Here is a 15,275-nt window from a genome sequence, read left to right as displayed (position 1 = left end):
TGCTTAATCTCTGTGATATTCACAGGTCATGGTTTCAGGTTCATATTCTTTAAGTCAGTCATTTTCTTGGCTTCTCCTATGAGGTTCCAGTACAGGGCGATCATCTGCTTGGTAGTTAGCAGCTGCACATATGCATTTTCAGTTTTTGAGAGGCTACGATGTGCCAGGGAGATTATAAATAATAATTCCTAATGTTCATAGTACACTTCAAAGCCACAGTCCCCAAGACATAAATATAATTCACAAATTCATAAATATAAATCAATATTAAGTAAAAGAAAGACTCCCCTAAAGTGACATTTTTTTTTTAAGATTTTATTTATTTATTTGAGAGAGAGAGAGAGAGCAGGGGAAGGAGCAGAGGGAGAGGGACAAGCAGACTCCACAATGAGCACAGAGCCTGATGTGGAGCGCATTCTCATGACCCTGAGATCATGACCTGAGCTGAAACCAAGAATCAGATGCTCAACCAACTGAGCCACCCAGGCACCCCACCTAAAGTGAACTTTTTAAGCCAAGTGGCTCCCCCCCCAATTTTATGTAATTGAGTTTTAATTTCCCCAGAAGTGTTAATCCAGGTACAGCAAATGGTGTTGGCCACAACACAGACACCTCCTTGCTCAGATAAAAGATGATTAAGGGCTATTCTATTATCAAGAACTTTGGCCAGAGAGTCTAAGAATCTTTGTAGGGCCACTATTACTTCAGCAGCAGATTCTTCAATAATTAAGAATTAAGGAGAAGTTCTTGGTCATAGGCTCATTTACATTTATCCCTAACCAGGGAAATAGGGACCTCCTATAAGGAGTGAATCCTAAATTATGAAAGCCTCCTTGGTAGGTCCTTTCTAACTCAACAATGTAAATTCGGGGGAGTCAACCAAAGAGATCTCTTATTTTGCTTGTGAAAAATTAGGGGCACAGTTAGATTTTCTTCTAACCTGAAATAAATTCTAGATTACCCCCTCTTAGCAATGGCCTGAGAGATACAGAGGAAGGCATTATCTTTCTAGGCAATGCCACAGTAAAGGAAAAGAAAATAAGGGGAAAGGGTTTCATATTTAGTTAAAATATGAAGTTGATCCATTGTCTTGGGCTGAATCAGTTACTTCAATGTCAGCTACTCCTCTTCCTTGTCAATTTGATTCAGAGATCTCCAGTGTCTTCTAGTTTTGCAACAGTGTCAGCAGTCAGGAAAACTTGGTAAAGTCCCTTCCAACTGAGCTCAAGAAGTGTCTTCCTTTGATGATGTTTCCAGAATACCTCGTCACCAGGCTTTAGACTATGACCAACAGGATCCTTTAAATTGGGATCCACAAAGGCTTCTATAACCTGTTGACAGGCTTGAGCATAAGATATGAGAGACTTACAGTAGTCAGTCATACCAGTATGAGACAACAAGGGATCAGCAGAAGATTGTACACCAATATACATTGGTCTGCTTATGACTATCTCACATGGTGTGAGGTTATACTTCCCAAAGGGGAAACTTCTAGCAGTCAGTGAGACCAAGGGCAATATCTTAGAATAGCGAAGTCCAATAGTTTTGGCAAGTTTAGAAATGCTCAGTTTAAGGATCCCATTAGTTCTCTCAACCTTGTCTGATTATTGAAGTGATGGGGAGAGTGATAATTCCAAAAAGTTTTCAAGGTTTTCATTAAGGCTTATAAGATTTTCCCAGGGAAGCAGAGGTATCTTGATCACTGGAGATCATGGACGGTATACCAAGTAGAAAACACATTTTCTAACAGTTTTTTGCCACTATGAGGACATCAGTCCTGCGGTTAAGGGAAAGCTTCAATCCATGCGAAAAACATACATATAAGAATAAGAACATAGTGGTAACCCATACTAAGTGACAGTTGAATGAAGTCCAACTGCAGGTGTTCAAAGGGTCCAGAGGGAGGTGTGAAGCCTCTTGAAAAACAAAACAAAATAGTTTCTCCAGGATTATGAACATGACAAGTCAGACATTATTGGTAGACTATTTTTGCAATTTTATAGAAGTTTTCCCATCAATATCCATTAATAATTTGAGTCATCTTGAATGCACCAGAGTGGGTGAAGGAATGTAAACACCAAAAAGTGAGGCTTGCCAGGGAGCCAGAAAGAACTGTGCAGCCATCTTGGGTTGCCCATAGCCCTAACTGTTCATTTAATTTACAATTATTGTTTCTTTGATTTAGAAGCAGGCTGTTGCCATGTGGCAAGGACATCAGGATGGCAAAAGTCTGGCACCAAAGGGTCATTTTCTGCAGAAGCAGAATAGCCTTCATCCATATGTGACACAATCTTTACAGGTTCTGTTTCTGCTGCCTTTGCATGAAAGTCAGCTAAAGCATCTCCTTGATACTCAGGCTTAGTCCTTTTAGTACAAGCCTCAATTTTGATGAGAGCACCTTCAGAAAGTAAAAGAATAATATAAAGTGATAAAGTTATATCAGGACACATATGTCTAGGAATTTCACATGATTTCTAGAACTCTTATATACCTATACAAATACAATATAAGGAAGGCATCATATTAGATATTATTTGACAATGCTTTCCATATAATTTAACATATCAAATAAGCCTAATTAGGTTAACAAATCCTTTGAAATGTTAAGGGAAACTTCTGGAAAAATTCTAGTTTCTTCTAGGACAAAAGACTTCATTTAGAATTTGATTTGGGGAAGTTTGTTAAAATTGCACACGGACAAAAAATTTTAAAGTGCTTGCTTGGGTGGCTCAGTTGATTGAGCATCTGCCTTCAGCTCAGGTCATGATCCCAGGGTCCTGGGATCGAGTCCAGCATCAGGCTCCTTGCTCAGCCAGTAGCCTGCTTCTTCCTCTGCCTGCCCCTCCCCCTGCTTGTGAGCTCTCTCTCTGACAAATAAATAAAATCTTACAAAAAAAATAAAGTGCTTGCCTGAATAGTATCACAGATTATTATGAAACTTAATAATTATCTATTAGCAAAATTTAGCTCCTTTAATATTAAGAAGACTCAGTTTTCCTAGGTAATCAAAGACCTAATAAAGACAGCAGACACAGGAAATTATTTTTATAAAACACAAAACCACTGTTTCTAGGCAGAGCAGTTAAAAGGTAAAGAAACTTTCATAATCTGTTATCAAAAGCAGTCCAAAAGTCCAACAGCTTTGGAATGGGACTCAATCCCAGGACCCTGAGTTCTTGACCTGAGCCAAAATCAAAAGCCAGGCACTTAACTGACTGAGCCACCCAGGGGCCCCTGTTTTTCCTCTTTAGACAACCAGCTTCATTTTAGGACAAAATTACTTTCTTTTCCTTCAACAAAAAATGCATCTCAATTTCTCATATCTTCTCTTATCAAAAACACATCTTACTTCTTGGTATAAGAAGATGTTTCCCTTATTATTTCTAGTAGCTTTAATCACATACGTTAATTAGAATTCTTAAACCCTTAGAAACCTTAATATCTAGTGAAAACTAGATGTAAGCAATTGTGAACCATTATACCAGTGAGGAAGGGACAGGTGGGGCTAGGTAGGGAGAGACAAGTAGGGGGCTATGTGATCAAGCTCACAAAAATCCCAGAAACGCTGAGGTGTAAGGAAACCAGAGATAAGGGAACATAACCAGACCACCTCATTTGTCTTAAACATCACTGATGAGATATTCAAAGGAGAAGTAATCATGGTGCTATCAATGGTGACATCAAGAAGATTTATGAATCAGTTTTGAATAAAAGACTGACCATAAAAGCCTCACTGGCAACCCATTCAACCCCTCTCACTCTAGAGGGCTTTCTTTGGGTTCTTACCTTAACTTTATAAACTATCATTTCACCCTTTTGTGTCCACGAGATTCATTCTTCACCTCTGTGAGACAAGAAAACTGCAACCCTGTAACACCATTCTTTAGGTTGGCAAATTTACAAATACATTTCGTAATTTCTAGAAGCATGTGCCTTTTCCAATGTAGCACTAACACATCCAAATATCTTTTAGTTTCTCTGTAATATGAAGCCAAAAATGGATAAACCTATTCTCAGTAATTAATGTTTCATTATTATCTTATTAGGAAATGATGCAGATATTCAATGAATTTAACTTAACTCATCACTTAGCAAAACTTTAAGGTCTCAAGTTACCAAGATTTGGGGAAACTATTTAAAAAACTTACCTAAGGGCGCCTGTGTGGCTCAGATGGTTAAGCGTCTGCCTTCGGCTCAGGTCATGATCTCAGGGTCCTGGGATCGAGTCCCACATCGGGCTTCCTGCTCCTTGGGAGCCTGCTTCTCCCTCTGCCTCTCTCTTTCTGTCTCTCATGAATAAATAAATAAAATCTTAAAAAAAAAAAAAAAAAAAAACTTACCTAAAATTGTATCTATTCAACCTACTTGTTCTTAACAATTATGTTTAGATTATGCACAAAAACTTTATGAGACACCAAACAAAGTCAACCATAATTCTAAATTAGTTTTGCTGACAAATTGCAAATAATATTACATGAATTTAATAAGTAAATAAATTTAAGTATTAGAATAAAGGTTATTTACCAGAATTATATTCAATGTTGATAACTCTAAAGACATGCCTGTTTTAATTAAACCAATGAACTCATTAAACTAACTTTAATTTACTGAAGATTATCCCAGATCACAAGAACTTGAAAAACATTGGGTTAGTTTCTATTATATTTCTGAGAATTTTCATGAATACTAATTTATGTAAAGTGCTTGTTTGTTTAAGCCAATTAAGTAGAGCTTTTACAAATTAATTTTGGCAATACCATCTGGAGGTAGAAAATACCACACATCTACAACATAGATATAGATACACATGAACTGTGTGTTCAGATGCAACAGAGACCTTATAGCTTCTGTTTTAAAATTATTGCCATGAAATTGGTGCAAAATTCACCAGTTATAAAAGATAGATCTAGGTTTGTTTTTGTGGTAAATGGAACAAGCTAAAGTTACCTGTCTAGATGGCTAAAGCTTTTTGTAATATTTGTGGAGAAGACACTTAAGATTTGTTATTTATCCATAACAAATCAAGTTCTAAATAATCTTTCTGCTTTTGTTTTTTTCTTGATAAGAATTACCTCCCCAAAATTTGCTTTCTAAAAAGATGGTCCAGGGGCACCTGGGTGTCTCAGTTGGTTAAGCATCTGCCTTCAGCTCAGGTAATGATCCCAGGGTCTTTGGATCGAGCCCCACATTGGGCTCCTTGCTTAGTGGGGAGCCTGCTTCTCCCCTTCCCACTGCTGCTCCCCCTGCTTGTGCTCTCTCTCTCTCTCTGTCAAATAAATAAATAAAAATCTTAAAAAAAAAAAAAAAGATGGTCTAGATAAAAGTTCTGGGGAAGACCCTAGGTACAACATTTATAATTCAAAGGAAAAAATAAAGCGGGATGTTCCTAGGATGTTTGTTTCCTTGAGGCCAGAGTTTTTACAAGTTTTACTTACAAGCCTTTTGAGATAAATAAGGGAGGTTTGGGAATAGGTAAAAAGGATCAGTGGATTCTGAATTGTTTCTGTAACCACACCGTTGGTCGTGTAAATACTAGGTTTGTAAAATAAGGACAACTGCTTTAAATTCCTCAATTAGGTTAGTTGCTGTCAATGATGTCAAAGGACTGATGCACCCATCCACCTATATTAGAATTTCTTCTTTCCTTTTGGTTACATTTAGCCTATGGGAGAATGCCTAAAAAACTTCCTATCAGGCTCTGAATATCAGCTTCCACTTTGGTCAAATTTCTGATCATAGAGTTATTAAGTTCTTTCAAATATCTTGTCATGTTTCAGCCTGGACAAACAATAAATATTTCTGGCAGCTTTAAACAACTTCATGGACCTATGAGGTGTCCTCAAAGAGGGTGTAAAAGATTGTATCTTCACAAGATTTAGAGTTACTCCCAAAGATAACTAAAGAAAGAACCAATAACCTGCAAATCCCAGGCAGGTAAAAAGTCAAGCCAAATTCTTAGGATGCAAAAAGTAGATAAACAAAAAGGAAATAGCTATCCTGGGAGAGAAAGAATCAATAACCAATTAGTCTGGATTTGGAAAGAGAGGGACAATGTGAAATTTCATCTTCCTCTCTTGAATGGGGTCAGGAGGCAATCTATTTACAAAAACTTTTGAGGATCCTCCCTGGGTTTAAAAAATTCTTAACTATAGCCCTTAGTTTGGTCTTTGACTAAAGAGTGAAAGATACCTGAAGAGGACTACCTGTAGCCTTGAGTGGTTTTAATTTAAAAGGCAACTGTTAATAGTTTCTTCAGAATGGATAAAAGTCTTATAATCTTTTAGGTACCTTTTCTCTCTTTAATTTTTTATTAGTCTTTTGCAATGAATCTTCCACTGAAACGACTTTGGAAATTTGAGAATTTTTGGAGACTTCTGCATGTAAATTAAAATAAGTATCCCAAGGGCGCCTGGGTGGCTCAGTCGTTAAGCGTCTGCCTTCGGCTCAGGTCATGATCCCAGGGTCCTGGGATCAAGCCCCGCATCGGGCTCCCTGCTCTGCAGGAAGCCTGCTTCTCCCTTACCCACTCCCTCCTGCTTGTGTTCCCTCTCTTGCTGTGTCTCTGTCAAATAAATAAATAAAATCTTAAAAAAAAAAAAAAATAAGTATCCCATTCTATTTAATTTGGGAACCGTTAATTACAAGTGTTCTTAAATGATCTTATCTAATTGTAACATTCCCCTTAATAGCCATTGTAATCCCAGGTTGTTTTTAGTAAAATTGTTCCATCTTGCTAGGTATCTCCAACTACCAGGACTATAGTTCTTAGACACAAAATAAGCAGGGGTGCCAGAGGCAATGTGCTCAACTCTCTTGATATAAAGAATCCTATTTCTTTTAGCTAGGCCTTTTAGCTAGGTTTCTTAGAGGCAAACTAATATCTAAGAGGGATGTGCCATGGGGTTGGTATTTGTGGGGTGTTTACAGTGTACCTCATTGCACAGAAATTTTCTTGAAGTTGGCAAGTGACCTAGTGTCAGTTTAACCCATTCCATAACCAACTTATCCTATCATGGGAGACTTCTTGAGGTGGCAAAGCCTTTAAATGCTCAATTCATGCCCACCAATATCTGCAGCTTTATTTCTGGCTTCCAAGATTCCCCATTAGCAACTAGTTTTTATTTAAAACACCAAGGCCTCACACTAAATGCCGTCCAGCTCAAATCAGACCTGGTCCAATCCCAGACCCATTATGGTTCTTAAATCAGACCCAGTCTGATCCTGAACTCATTCTGGTTCTTAAGTCTAACCCAGTGCAGCTCTGGCTAGTCCAACGTGGACTAAACCAGCAAACCCCAGTAAATGGGGACTGCAGACTAGAATGAGGGAAGAGATTCTGATATGGAATTGTGGCCTGAACTGAGGGCTGACTAATGATCTGTTAGTGCTTCCTCTTAGTCTACAGTAACCTGTTAACCCTGGACAAAAAAGCCAATTAGATCAGGAGCTCAAATGCAGAGCACAGAGCTCAAACTCATAGGAACTCACCAATGGCCTTTGAAAACAGCAAGAAAGTGAATTCAAAAGGGTTAACAGGGCACCATGCTTGTGTTTCTCATTGTCCCTGAATGTTGATGGAGATTTGCTTTGGATCCCACTGCTGCCACCAAATCTGTTAAAGAACAAAAATTCAATTGAGTAAATTTGAAGATCTAATTGGTTTTATGAATTTCATGAATCAGGCACCACCCCATCTAGTAGGTAGGGGAGCTCCAAGGAGTTGTACAAAATAAAAGGTTTTCATAAGAAGGAGGGTGGAGCAAGAAGTTTATTAGCAAAAAAAAAAAAAAAAGAAAGAAAGAAAGAAAGAGAAAGAAAGAAAAAGAAAAGAGAAAGAAAGAAAGAAAGAAAAGAAAAAAGAAAGAAAGAAAGAAAGAAAGAAAGAAAGAAAGAAAGAAAGAAAGAAAGAAAGAAAGAAAGAAAAGAAAGAAAAAAAGAAAAGATTGTCCCAGGCAAGGTCACCTTCCCTTATGGGGAATGGTAGGAGGTCTTATTAGGTGGATTACCTCATCTTCCTTTGGGGGCAAGAAAGTGCCCATCTGACAGATTACCTCATTGATACTTAACAGAAAATTCCTGACTGACCAGTTAAGATTGTATGTCTAGGGGAGGTTGAAACTATAATTAGGTTATGTATTAACCCTTGTTTTGGTGACTTGGCCCAGTGATGCCATTTTGGGCCTGCAGTTTTTTGTTGTTGTTGTTGTTTTTGTTTTTTGTTTTTTTTTAACAAAATTAAAGAAAATATGAGAGAAAAAAGAGTGGAGACAACGAACATACACCATTATTTCTAGCAATTTTGCTATAAACAGAAAGAAATGGCTGGAGAGGGAAGTGGAAACAAAATTAAATTTGTATATTTGCTGATGTGAAATATTGGGGTTTCAGAGCAAATGGTCAAGAAAGAATTCTTGAGATGTCTTTGGTGCAAAAAAAAGGTGGTTTTATTAAAACACAGGGACAGACCCATGGGCAGAAAGAGCTGCACTGCAGTTGTGAGGAGTGACTGATTTTATATACTTTCAGATTGAGAGGGTGTTAGGGATAGCCTAAGTCCCTAAGGAAATGGAAGCAAGGTTGCCAGGATCTTGAGGGGGCATTTATTACTGTCTAGTAAAACCGTAGTCATGAGACCCTTCAGATATACATCAGTGGGCCATATGTTTGGAGGATGATTGCTAACGTATATCTTGGGGCTGATATGGTTTGGAGTGGTGGGGTTCAGAGCCAAAGGCCAAGAAAGAATTCTTAAGACGTCTCTGGTGCCAAAAGTGTTTTTATTATAGTAGGGTGACAGGACCCACAGGCAGAAAGAGCTGCACTGGGGTTGTAAAGGAGAGACTGATTATGTAAGATTCTTTATCCTATGGAGAGGAGGGTGATGTTAGGGCTCCAGTAAATTGAATCTATAGGTTTTGGAGGCTGCTTTTTTCTTGTAAATCATTAAGACAGTTGCAAACTAATGGAGGCTCGGGTCCTGCCTGTGATCTCTATCAGTTAACCGTTTGTTTTTTCCTTTCCTTTGTTCTAGGGCAGCCTGGAATGCCTGAGGAATGTCACGCATGGGGGGGGGGGGGAGTGTTGCTGGGTGTTAGCTTGTGCTATCTATGCCCTCATTTTGCCTTTTGCTCCCTCATTATGGGGATAGAGATAAAGAAAGTTTCCAAAGAGATTTTTATATGTTAAAGAAGACTTTTAGGGTCCTGGAGGTCGGGCTAGTATCAAGCTTAGGTTGCCTTTTGCCTCTAGCAAAGTGTTAACATTGAGGCAGTTGATTTTCTGGACGAAGGTCACTCTGCTTGTCCCAGGTATTTGTCAATGGGCTATTAATTTGTGAGAAAGTTTACTTTTTTTTCCTATATTTCTTTTGCCTTTGTTCTCCACATCATTTGCTTTGCTTTTTAAAAAATCTAAATAATAATAGCATATTTACTGAATGAGAATGATTCAGTAGAGTACACAAGAAGGCAGGGATCTAATTCTGAAGTAAGAAGTTGCCTTAACTAAGGAGCACAAATGCAAGTATGATTGATGGGTATGGAAGTCTTCAATTTTTTCAATGAGAATAAGAAACAAGGCTATCATTGAAGAGCAAAGGTGGAAAGAAGGTTCAAAGTTAGGGAACAAAGGAGAAAAAATAAGTTGAAAATTAGAGTCAGGCCAGAGAGAAAGTGAGCTAGAACAATAAGAGAAATGGTATGTTTTGTAAACCAAGGGAAGATGATGTTTCAAAAAGAATGTGGTCAAATGTCTCAAGTTCTGCTGAAAAGTTAAAATGAGAACTGAAAACGTCTATTGGATTTAGCAACTTGAGAGTAACTGTTCACCCTAGCAAGAATTACTTTATGGACTGATGGGATCAGGAGCCAGACAGAAGTACATTTTGGAGTACAAGGTAAAAAAATAAGGATAACTTACGTCTCTTGATGTAGGAAAGATGTTGAGTTTTGGAGCCAACAGCCAAGAAATAATTCTTGAGATGTCTTTGGTGCAATAAGGGGGTTTTATTAAAGCACAGAGACAAGACCTGTGGGCAGAAAGAGCTGCATTGGGGTCATGAGGAGTGGCTGAGTATATACTTTCAAGTTGGGAGGTGGTTAGGGATAGCGAGTCTCCTAGGAATTTTGGAAGCAAGGTTTCCAGGAACTTTGAGGGGACTAGCTATTGTTAGAAAAGGTTATTTATTATTGTCTAATAAAACCTTAGTAATGAGACCCTTCATATTTATATCTGTGGGTCATATGCTTAGGGGATGACTGCCAACATATATCTTGGGAGGTAGAGATAAAGGAAGTTTGCAGAGGTACTTTTTTTTTAATATATATATTTTTTTACTTATTTGAGAGAGAGAGAGTGACATCACATGAGCAGGAGGCTGAGCGGGGAGCCCAATACAGGGCTGAATCCCAGGACTCTGAGATCATGACTTGAGCCGAAGGTAGATGTTTATCCAATTGAGCCACCCAGGTTCCCCGCCAAAAGTATTTTTATATGTTAAAGTAGACTTATAGTATTCTGGGGGTTGGGCTAAGATTACCTTTTGACCTTAGCAAAGTATTAACATCGAGGCAGCTGAGTTCCTAGAGGAATGTCAGCCTGTTTCAAGGACTTGTTAATGGGCTGGCTGTAAGTAGTAAGGAAATTTAATGTTTCTTTTGTCTTTGCTTCCCACATAATCTCTCTAGAACTTTGGCTGCAAAGGAAGAGAATGCTTTTAGCAGAAAATTAGGAAAATAATTCATAGAACTGAATAGCAAAAAAATATACACTAACAATTCAATTAAAAATGAGCAGAAAATCTAACTAGACATTTTTCCAAAGAAGAAATACTGACGGCTAACAGATACACAAAAAGATGCTCAACATCACTAATCTTCAGGGAAATGCAAATCAAAACCACAATGATACATCAATTCACACCTTTTAGAATGGTTATCACAGAAAGAAAGAAAGAAAGAAAGAAAGAGAGAAAGAAAGAAAGAAAGAGAAAGAAAAAAAGACAGAAAGAAAGAAAAAGAGAAAGAAAGAGAAAGAAAGAGAAAGAAAAAAAGACAGAAAGAAAGAAAGAAAGAGAGAAAGAAAGAAAGAAAGAGAAAGAAAAAAAGACAGAAAGAAAGAAAGAAAGAGAAAGAAAGAAAAAAGAAATTGTTGGCAAGGACGTGAAGAAAAGGGAACCCCTGTGCACTGTTGGCCACTATGGAAAACAGTATGGGGGCTCCTCAAAAAATTAAAGATAGAACTACCATATGATCCAGTAATTCCACTTCTGGATACTTAGCTGAAGAAAACTAACTCAAAAAGATACATGTATCCCCACCTCCACTGCAGCATTATTTACAATAGCCAAGATATAGACTAAACAACCTATGTATTCCTGAATGAATGAATGAATGAATGGATAAAGAATATATGATATATAATGAAATATTTTGAAATATTTTTCAGAAATAAAAATGAAGGAAATCATGCCATCTGTGGCAAAATGGATGGATCTCAAGGGCATTTTGCTCAGTGAAATAAGCCAGACAAAGATAAATGCCATCTGATCTCACTTACATGCGGACTCAAAACAAAACCCAGCTCATAGATACAAAGAATAGACCGGTGGTTGCCAGAGGAAGAATGGAAGATGGAGAAACTGGTGAAGGGAGTCAAAAGATATAAACTTTGAGGGGCGCCTGGGTGGATCAGTTGGTTAAGCGACTGCCTTCGGCTCAGGTCATGATCCTGGAGTCCCTGGATCGAGTCCCGCATCGGGCTCCCTGCTCGGCAGGGAGTCTGCTTCTCCCTCTGACCCTCCCCCCTCTCATGTACTAGCTCTCTCTCATTCTCTCTCTCTCAAATAAATAAATAAAATCTTTAAAAAAAAAAAAAAAAAAGATATAAACTTTGAGTAATAAAATAAATAAATCCTGGGGATGTAATGTACAGCATGGTGACTATAGTTATTAGTACTGTATTACATATTTGAAAGTTGCTAAGAGTATAGATCTCAAAAGTTCTCATCACATGAAAAAAAAATTGAAACTGTGTAAGATGATGGATGTAAACTAGACTTACTGTGGTGAACATTTTGTAATGTATACAAACATATCCTTATGTTGTATACCTGAAACTAATATAATGTTCTATGTCAATTGTATCTTAAGTAAAAAAACAAACAAAAAAACAAAAAAAAAACAGAAAAAAAAAAAGGAGTAAATTCTTTTCTCAGGTTCTCCAAGGCCTTCCAGAAATACTAAAATAGGCCCCAGGAGTTCTCCAGGCTTCATGAGAAAAAATAGGAAGTTTGGAAATTGAAAGGAATGCCCAAATAGACACATGGCTAAGTGAGGTAAACTGGAGATGTAAACCAAAGACCAAAGGGGAGGGGGAAGCTACTCTTGCCTGAAAAGGTACTCAGTGATAGAGGGGGAATTGATGAATATGAGCCACTAAAAAACATTAGCAGAGGCGTCCATCAACATGGACCAGAGAGAATCAGAGTGAGATAAAGAACCAACATTTGGTCAATGAAGTAAGATACTCCCCACCTCTAACTTTCCTCCTCCTACCTTGCAATGAAGAAAATCAAAACCAAAAAGTAGTTAGAGCCACAGTTCTCAAACTGTGTGCTGAGGTGTTCCAGGTGCACCAACTACATCACAGAGGTGCTATGGAATATTTTATTTTTAACTTTTATTTATTTATTTTTAAAGTAATCCCCACACCCAACGTGGGGCTTGCACTTATGACCCCAAGAGCAAGACTGAGCCAGCCAGATGCCCCTGCTATGGAATATTTTCAATATTTGAGGGAAACGGCAATAATCAAAATCTGTCGGACACTACATGAATCACCAGCTTGAAATATTTTTGAATTTAAAAATCTTGGCAAACCTGGGTTTTTTCCGGTTGCTGTGTAAAATCAGGGTGGAACAGGAAGTGAGGAGGCACCAAGGGATGCTGTTAAAAAAAACTACTGAGACAATAAAAGCACCATGAGCTGAGAAAATTTGGGAACCTCTGCGGTAATCCAAGAAAAGAAAATGAGAAACGTGCAACACAGAGCAGACCACACCCACTCCTACTCAAACGTGGGAGAGATGAAAGCAAATTATATCTTCCTCTCTTAGGTGAAGGCTGATATGAGAAGAGGGTAAAAAGTGAGGCCTGAATATAATTTAGAGTTGACATTTTGAGTCCACTGGGACTATTAACTGAAAGTGACTAAGAAATTATGAGATCTGCCTGAGCTATTGACAAGAGAAGGATAAGATATGATGATATCATTAGTAAAATGATAATGGTGAAAGACACGGACAAAAGCCTACAAAGGATAGTGTTTAAAGTAGCATGCCTTCTCCAATCACAGTTTATCCCTCTACCCTGTCTCTATTTTTTCCCCCAAAAGCACATATTACTCTCCAAAGGAACTTACTTATCTACATGTTATGGTCTATCTTTACTACTAGAATGCAAGTGCCAAGAGAGAAAGGATTATTATCTTGTTCTTCCTCTCTCCTCCATTTCCCAACATTGACATGCCCCATAGATCAATACCGGGCCTCTCTCTCCCTGCCTACACTATCTCTCATCCCTTGGTAAATATTATATGTGTTGATGCTGTATGTGCATCTTGTGTCGATATTTCTCTAGAATACCAAATTTACATCCAATTGCCTACTTGAAACATGGATACTGACTAGGTACCTTAAATTTAATATGTGTTCCTCCCTTTCCCACCCTTCCCTGCAGTCCCTAATCTAGCTACACTTTAATCCCTCTTCTCCTGCTCAAAAAATGGCATCATCATCATCCACCTAGATGGTGAACAGTTTGGGGCTCAAGCTGAAAACCCAGAACTATCCTTAACTACTTTTCTTCATCTACAACTCTATCAATTCTACTTCCCAAATATATTTCAGTTCCAGATTCTTCTCTCTGTATCCACTATTACCAAACTATTTCAAGCAATGTTTTGTTTTTGTTTTTTTTTACCTGGGCTATTGTAGTAGCCCGTCTTCTGGCTTCTACTATATTTTTCACACTGCAACCAAAGATAAATTTTCATATCCAAAATTTAATCACTACACACACACACACACACACACCCCTACTAGAAAAATCTGTCAGTTTCCAATTACTCTCGGGATAAACAAGACTCCAAACAAACATACCCGGCCATCAAGGTCTGGCTCTACATAACTGACATTTTCGCGTTTTCCCATGCTTTCTCTAGTTTTTATTAAAGTCTGTCCCTCCCCTGCTTCTCAAACAATGCTGCAGGAAAGCAAAAGTTTGCTATATTGTTTACTGTTATATTTTAAACACCTAATTAAGTAGCAAATAAAGAGCAGGCAGAGGGTCCTTAGGTCTCCAGCCCCTGTGCAGAATGTAGCAGACTGTAGAGAATACCTCTCTCTAGAATCCTTAAGGCCCTCACTGTATGGAGTGAGGGAGACATTCCTGATTCACTTCTTGGGATGATCTCTGCCTTAACTCCATTCAGAAACTAGACAGGATAGTGGATTAAAGTATAATGCCCAGTTACACTAGCAGGGTGGAATCTCAGCTTTGTCATTTATTAGCTGTGTGACTTACACTTCATTTTACATCAATGTCCTTAAAGGTAAAATGGGAAGGAGTATACCCCTTAGGGTCGTTATTAGAATTAAATATATGAAGATCTATCTATCGATCGATTTATCTATATAATTATTCATATTCATTAGGGTGTATCTCCTTAGAGGCCGCCAATTCCGTGAAATGAACACTGGCCAGAGCCTATTAGACTGCTATATGCACGATTCAAGAAAACAAAACACATTTCTTAACTTTTTGTTCCTTAAACTAAGTTCTCCCACCTACGTGCACCTTACTGAGTGGAAGAATTTCCTATCTTTAGGTTTCACCATCCCAAGACTGTAAGCACACACCGGTTAGCTTAATCCCACACCAAGCCCTCCTTCCCAGACAGCCAGTCAAATGCGCTTTCGCACTTGGCCGGGTAATAGGAACCTAGTGAGCTGAGCTCCAGACCGCGCGGCCACGCCCAGACTCGCTCCCGGCTCGCACACGCGCAGCAGTGGTTTCTTCTGTCCTTGGGTTTATGGCCTTTTCCTTCACGCGGCTGAGGCCCCTTATTCCTTCTTTGACAACTTTTTAAATCCTCGCGCTTCTCCATGGAAATTTTTTGTTTTTAATACCTTCAGCAGCTGCCCGGAATTTAAAAATCACTTTGCTCTCCCACCGCTGTGGAACCTAGTCGTTCAGTTTGAGGAGCCGGTCTCTGAA

The 15,275-nt window shown here is 38.4% G+C and overlaps 1 long non-coding RNA gene across 2 annotated transcripts; it reads right to left on the bottom strand.

The window, feature by feature from the left end:
• Nucleotides 1-331: 331 nt before the first annotated feature.
• LOC118548319 (uncharacterized) lies at nt 332-15,262 on the bottom strand. Of its 2 annotated transcripts, XR_013448014.1 has the most exons (6): nt 15,188-15,248; nt 10,538-10,693; nt 9,919-10,027; nt 7,489-7,612; nt 4,149-4,311; nt 332-2,398 (listed from the first exon to the last, which is right to left on the bottom strand). It is a non-coding gene; the product is annotated as an uncharacterized LOC118548319 (long non-coding RNA). The 2 variants fall into 2 exon arrangements; XR_013448015.1 differs by lacking the exon at nt 10,538-10,693 and having other exon boundaries at nt 15,188-15,262.
• Nucleotides 15,263-15,275: the final 13 nt, after the last annotated feature.

Source organism: Halichoerus grypus, chromosome 5 (assembly GCF_964656455.1).
Source record: "Halichoerus grypus chromosome 5, mHalGry1.hap1.1, whole genome shotgun sequence".
Taxonomy (NCBI): Eukaryota; Metazoa; Chordata; class Mammalia; order Carnivora; family Phocidae; genus Halichoerus; species Halichoerus grypus.
Note: the sequence above shows the minus strand (reverse complement) of the source record. Positions and strands in the feature narration are given on the sequence as shown.